This window comes from Haemaphysalis longicornis, unplaced genomic scaffold (assembly GCF_048455015.1).
Source record: "Haemaphysalis longicornis isolate Haplotype H1 unplaced genomic scaffold, Haemaphysalis longicornis Haplotype H1 scaffold_3, whole genome shotgun sequence".
NCBI classification, from domain to species: Eukaryota; Metazoa; Arthropoda; class Arachnida; order Ixodida; family Ixodidae; genus Haemaphysalis; species Haemaphysalis longicornis.
In genome coordinates this window covers 115129997-115135677 of record NW_027526335.1, presented here as the reverse complement: position 1 = coordinate 115135677, position 5681 = coordinate 115129997, and positions in this window count along the sequence as shown.

Below are 5681 nucleotides of genomic sequence, written 5' to 3'. Positions count from 1 at the left end.
CGCCTTCATTTCTATGCCGGAGGGCCAGTTCTCTGGAAGTAAGCTAATCTTGTGACTCGTGTACTAAACGAAATTCATGGCTTTGAGGAAATACTGCACGTTCAAAAAGGCGATACATTCTGAGAGAATACATAAGAATGGAATACAACTTCAATTAAGGACCAATATCTCCTCAAATTTACCTTCAAGGGTAGCCGTGCTGGCTGTAAGAATTTTTCTGAGGTCTTCTGGCTTGGCCTTTGGGGCGCAGAAGATAAACCTCAATGCAAGTACAAGACAGCACATGCGTATGAAAGAGTATAAATGGCTCTGAAAGGATTCGGTAACTCTGAATAAAAGAAAATGACAAAGGGAGGATATAAATGGATAATATTTTAAACGTTTGTGGTAATGTTTAATTTGTTGTAACCAGACTTGTTCCTGTGTGCACAAATACCGTGTTTTTGGTAAAGAGCACTCCTTCCAAGCATAAGTCGTGAAAGAAGGCTGATATCAAACGCTTCTAACATACATGATCCTTCTTAACGCTTATCCCAAGACAGGCGTCAGAAAGATAAGATGAGATAAGAACACAGACTCTTCGCATTTTTGTTTAATATTCGAAAGCCATCATTTCTAAAAACTAAAAAAACAACTGTTTATCAACAATTTGTATGGTTAAATCTCCTTGTTGAACGAACTTACACGCAATCACCTGAAGGCTTGGCGCCTTACACTATGGCTGAACGGCGGCTCTCTCAATCCATCACGTGTCATTAACTGTGATGTTACGTTGGAACATAATAAAACGCCCAGACTGTACCGAGGAGAAGGCAGCGTTTCAAGAAGGTCTACAGTACTCAGAGAGGGTCTATTTGAAGATCGAATTGGTTTAGCACGACGAGTGTAAAGTAAACCTTTGTTTTTTTGTTCCAAACAGAGAAAGAGAGAGAGAGATAACGATTTATTGGAGAGTGTAGCTCTAACCTAAAAAGGAGGTGGCTACTCCAGACGTTGGAGTAATTAACGGTGCAATGGTTCTCTTCATGAACCACGAGGTTAGACGTACATTGAAAAGGCAACGGCTGAAATCACAAGCACGCTAATAAAGCTATCTGCACATTGTGTACCTGTCATCTACAGAGACTACCGTCAACAGTGCCCAATAGTAATCACTAAAACCAAGTCGTCGATCCAATATGGAAGTTTCGGAGATGAAACCTAAGCCATTCGATCTGCTTCTGGTTCTTCACAAGAGAAATGATTGTTACGCTTGTCCTTATTTATTTATTTATTGTACCTCAAATGCCCCGTTTAGTGGTATTACATGAGGGGCGGGCTGTTACATCAATTGAGAAGGTGATAGATGAAATCCTTGAATTTGCTGGGGTCGGAGTGGTCCATGGCGTCGGTGGACAGGTTATTCCAATCTTTGGCTGTTTGCATAAAGCATGAATGCAGAGGGGCTGAAGTACGGGCTGCTGGGTGATAAACTGCCTTGCCATGGCTTGATCGGCTTGACCTCCGGTGGGCGGGAGCGATAGCAGATGGAGGAGGCGATGCGTGATAGAATTTATGAAAAAGGCAAAGGGGGGAGATTTTTCGTCGTGAGGCTAGGGTTTTAACGGTGCCCGAGCGTTTAAGGGCAGGTATGCTGGTGTAATATGAGTAAATAAATCTTATCGCTCGGTTTTGAACGGTTGATTGATTGATTGTGGGGTTTAACGCGCCGACGCAACGCAGGCGATGAGGCGCGCCGTAGTGGAGGGCTCCGGATTAATTTTGACCACCTGGGGATCTTTAACGTGCGCCGAAATCTCGTACACACGGGCGTTTTTGCTTTTCGCCTCCATCAGAAAAGCGGCCGCCGCGGCCGGGAATCGAACCCGCGACCTCGTGCTCAGCAGCGCAACGCCTTAGCCACTGAGCCACCGCGGCGGGTGTTTTGAACGGCTTCAAGTGTTTATGTATGATTAGATTGAAAGCGGTCCCCAATTGCGCACGCGTATTCTAGCTTAGGCCGACGTAGTGTTAACTAAGCTTGGGTGTTTTAAGGAGGAGGAGCAAGGTTTAATTTGCACCTTATGTAACCGAGTGCGCGGTCGGCGTCATTAGAAACATGTGAAATGTGTGACGACCAAGAAAGATCGGAGGCTTGGTTGATGCCTAGGTATTTATAGGTGCTTACAGAAAGAATTTCGGAACCAAAAATGGTGTACTTAAATGTTTGGCGAGATGGTTTGCGATGAAACGAGATCAGTACAGTTTTTTTAATGTTCAAGCGCATTAACAACTTTTCGCACCATGTTTGGATGAGGTCTGGATCTGGCTGAATATTTCCAGAATCAAAAGGATCAAGTACGGGGCGGTAAAGGACGCAATCATCAGCGAACAATGGGATATCGGACTGAATATTAGTGGGAAGGTCGTTAATGTAGATCAAGAACAATAAAGGACCGAGGACAGTGCCCTGCGGAACTCCAGATAGAATGGGGGACATATCGGAAGCAGTAGCGTTAGCGTAAACAAACTGTTGACAGTTAATCAAAAACTCATGAACCCAATCGAAAATCTCGAGGTTTAAATTCAGGCGGCATAGTTTTAAAAGCAAGCGATTGTGTCTAGGAAAAGGGCATCTACCGGTGTGTTAGTACCCATGCTAGAGCTGATGTCGTTCACAAATAGCGCGACAATGTGCGAGTAGATTGCATGTTCCATAATTTTCGAACAAACACAGTTTAAGGAAATGGGACGGTAGTTTGTGTTGGAATTCTAGGTGCCTATTTTCGGGAGTGGGATAACTCAGCCCACCTTCCAGTCCAGCGGCACCACTCCACGTACAAGAGATTGCTGAAAAATTTAGTGTCCTTCCACTCTGTGAAATTTAGTGTCCTTGCACTCTGCGAAGAAGGATGGCATGCAAAGGTGCACATCCTACACGGAGTCCACGAAAGACAGCACGATTCTTTGTAACTTACGACTTCCTTGTTCCAAGCCAATTACCTGGATGAAATTTGGAAAGACATGAGCTTTATCATAGCAGACAAACGTAGAGCTGTCTCTTTCCGTCCGGCGTCGTAGGCACCTTACTGTTCGTGTAACACGCCAACGCAATCCGTTCTACCACTGAGGGCATCGGACGGGTACATTGGGCTGTTCGACGGCCACGTTTAAACCTGACGTCAACACACCGAGCATGTCATCGGTAACGGCATGAAACCTTCAGCTACGCATGCCCCACCACCCCTCTCCCCAAACTAGCAAACGCATAAAGCGGCAACCGGTCATCAGCGGGTGCTTAGAAGTGAAAGGCACTGTCGAACATGTCGCTCTGAAAGCGCTTTACCCTGAACAAGTGACAGTGGTCCACGTGGGCGCTTCAAGCGGGCCAGTTGCTGTTCATCCGAGAGTGATTCGCAGCCACTAGACCAGCTGAAACCTGACGCGGCAACGGTGGTGACAGAGGCTCTCCGTTGTTTTCGCGCCCATTCACGCTTCTGTTCGGGCTGGTGCATCTTCAGTGTCCACACTTCTTCCCCCAAGCGAACGACATACGTCCATCCCACGTCCATCCCATTGCGAGTTAACACCTCGAAGGCCTCGGCCTTTATTCTGGGAGACACACACGTGGGTGTCCCTTTCGCTGCGAAGTTGTAGGCACCTTATTTTCTGTGCAACACACCAACCCAGACACAAACCGCTCGATTGCGCTGGACAGCTGACAGGGCGCATTGAGCCATGAGACTCCCACGTTTAAATCTGCCATTACCACAACGGGTTTGTTGTCGGTAGCGGCATCAGGGCCTGCTGGGCATGCATTCCTCCTCCCTCCAGTCCCAGCCCGCGCACGCCTAAGCCGGCAACCGAGGATGACCGCATAATTAGGTGTGAAATACCAAGGCGAAGAGAGAGAGAGAAATACTTTATATGCGGCACTTTTATGCTTCCTATCTATTATTATTCTTCCGCCAGAAGAACTATGACCAGCTGGTCAACGAGCGCCGCCGACGCGAGAATGTCGCTCAGAATGGCTTTCAAGCTAAAGTAGAATTATGTGCTCACGCCGGCGTTCCAAGGGGCCATGTTGCTTTCACCGGGTGACGTGGAACTTGGGGCGGCAAAGGCCGCGGCTATATTCTCTGCGGTGAGGGTGGCGATGACTTTCGGCATTTTTACTCCCATTCGCGCTGCTATTGATTCTCCGCAATCATCTGATAACGCCGCTACGGCCGCTGTCAGCCGACAGCGCAACTTTTGACAGAGGCATCGGAGATGGCGAGGGGAATAACTGTTGTGATAACCATTCTGAAAGAGCGGTCGGTGGTGGCAAAGAGGAGCCCCGGAGTGGCACCGAGTGAATCCGCTTCACCGGAATGAAAACTGGTGGGGTAAGACATATGCGGCTTTGCAGTAAAATGTGCACGAAAATTATGCTTGAGACATGTTTTGTGTTTTCGAGTATTTTTGAATTGATTCCGTCAATGCCAGAGGAAGATGATAGTGACAATGATTCTATAACCTCCAAAATTCCATTAGGTTCAAACGCTAATGATGGCATGATGTAGTCAAAGAATGTAGTGTGGGGTAACCCACTCATAGGTACTCTGGTAAAGACTGAGCAGAAGGTCTTGTTTAGAATTTGGGTGACATGATGTGTTGGTACAGGGTGGTTATGTTCATCCGTTAACGAGACGTTTGGGATGGTTGGGGTTAATGGTCTTCCAGAATCGTTTTGGGTTATTACGCAACATTTCTGGCGTGTGGTAGAAAAAGAAGACCGCTTAGCCCTCTGAGATTCCTCTGTGAACATCTCGTCCGCCGTACGATATTTTCTCCATGCGTGTGGGCTGTGCGATTGTTTCGCCGACCGGAATAGTCTTTTTTTATTGCTAAGACGTTTGAGTGACAAGTTGAACCAGCGGGAGGACAATTTTTCTGTGACGGTAACGTTGGGTACGTGTTTGTAAATTTTCTCCTGCATTTTATTTTTAAAGAGGGACCAATTGCACCACAAAGTGCGCAGCAAAAAAACAAAAACAAGAAGCCACTCGCAGAATGTCGTTAAATCATCGTTGATAGCCTCGTAGTTTCCTTTGTCGTAAAGCGTGAGAGTTTTTCTATTTTTTTGCTGATGGAGTAATTCAAGACGAATTGTGGCGCGGATTACTGCGTGATCACTTAGACCTGGTAAGTGGGTAAGGGGCGATATGCTATCGGCATGCGAAGTCAGAAGGAGGTCTAGTATGTTTGAAGAACTCCAGGATTCTCGAGTTGGCGCAGAAACAAGTTGATCAAGCCAAACGTTATACATGTGTCGACAAAATCACTTTCAGTATTGCATTTTGATGTTGTTAGGCAAGGTCGAACAACGTTATCTCTGGGAAATAGAAGTCGCCGAGTATAAGGAAGTGGGCACTGGGATTTCATAACGATAGTAAATTTAAAGCGCTATGGAATTCTGTGAGGAAAGAAAGATGAGAGTTAGGGGAACGGTAGCACGCACCAATTATTAAGGGCGGAAAAGAACTGTTGCACTTGATAAAGAGTAGCTCAGGGTGTAGAGGACATTAAGACGACTGCACTGATGTCGTTCGTGAGCTGCTTTCAGAACACCGCCACCTCGTTTGGTTTCACGGTCAAGTCGAAATATACCATAATCTGGAAAGCAAAATGGAAGTTCCGTATCGGAAATCGAGGACTGA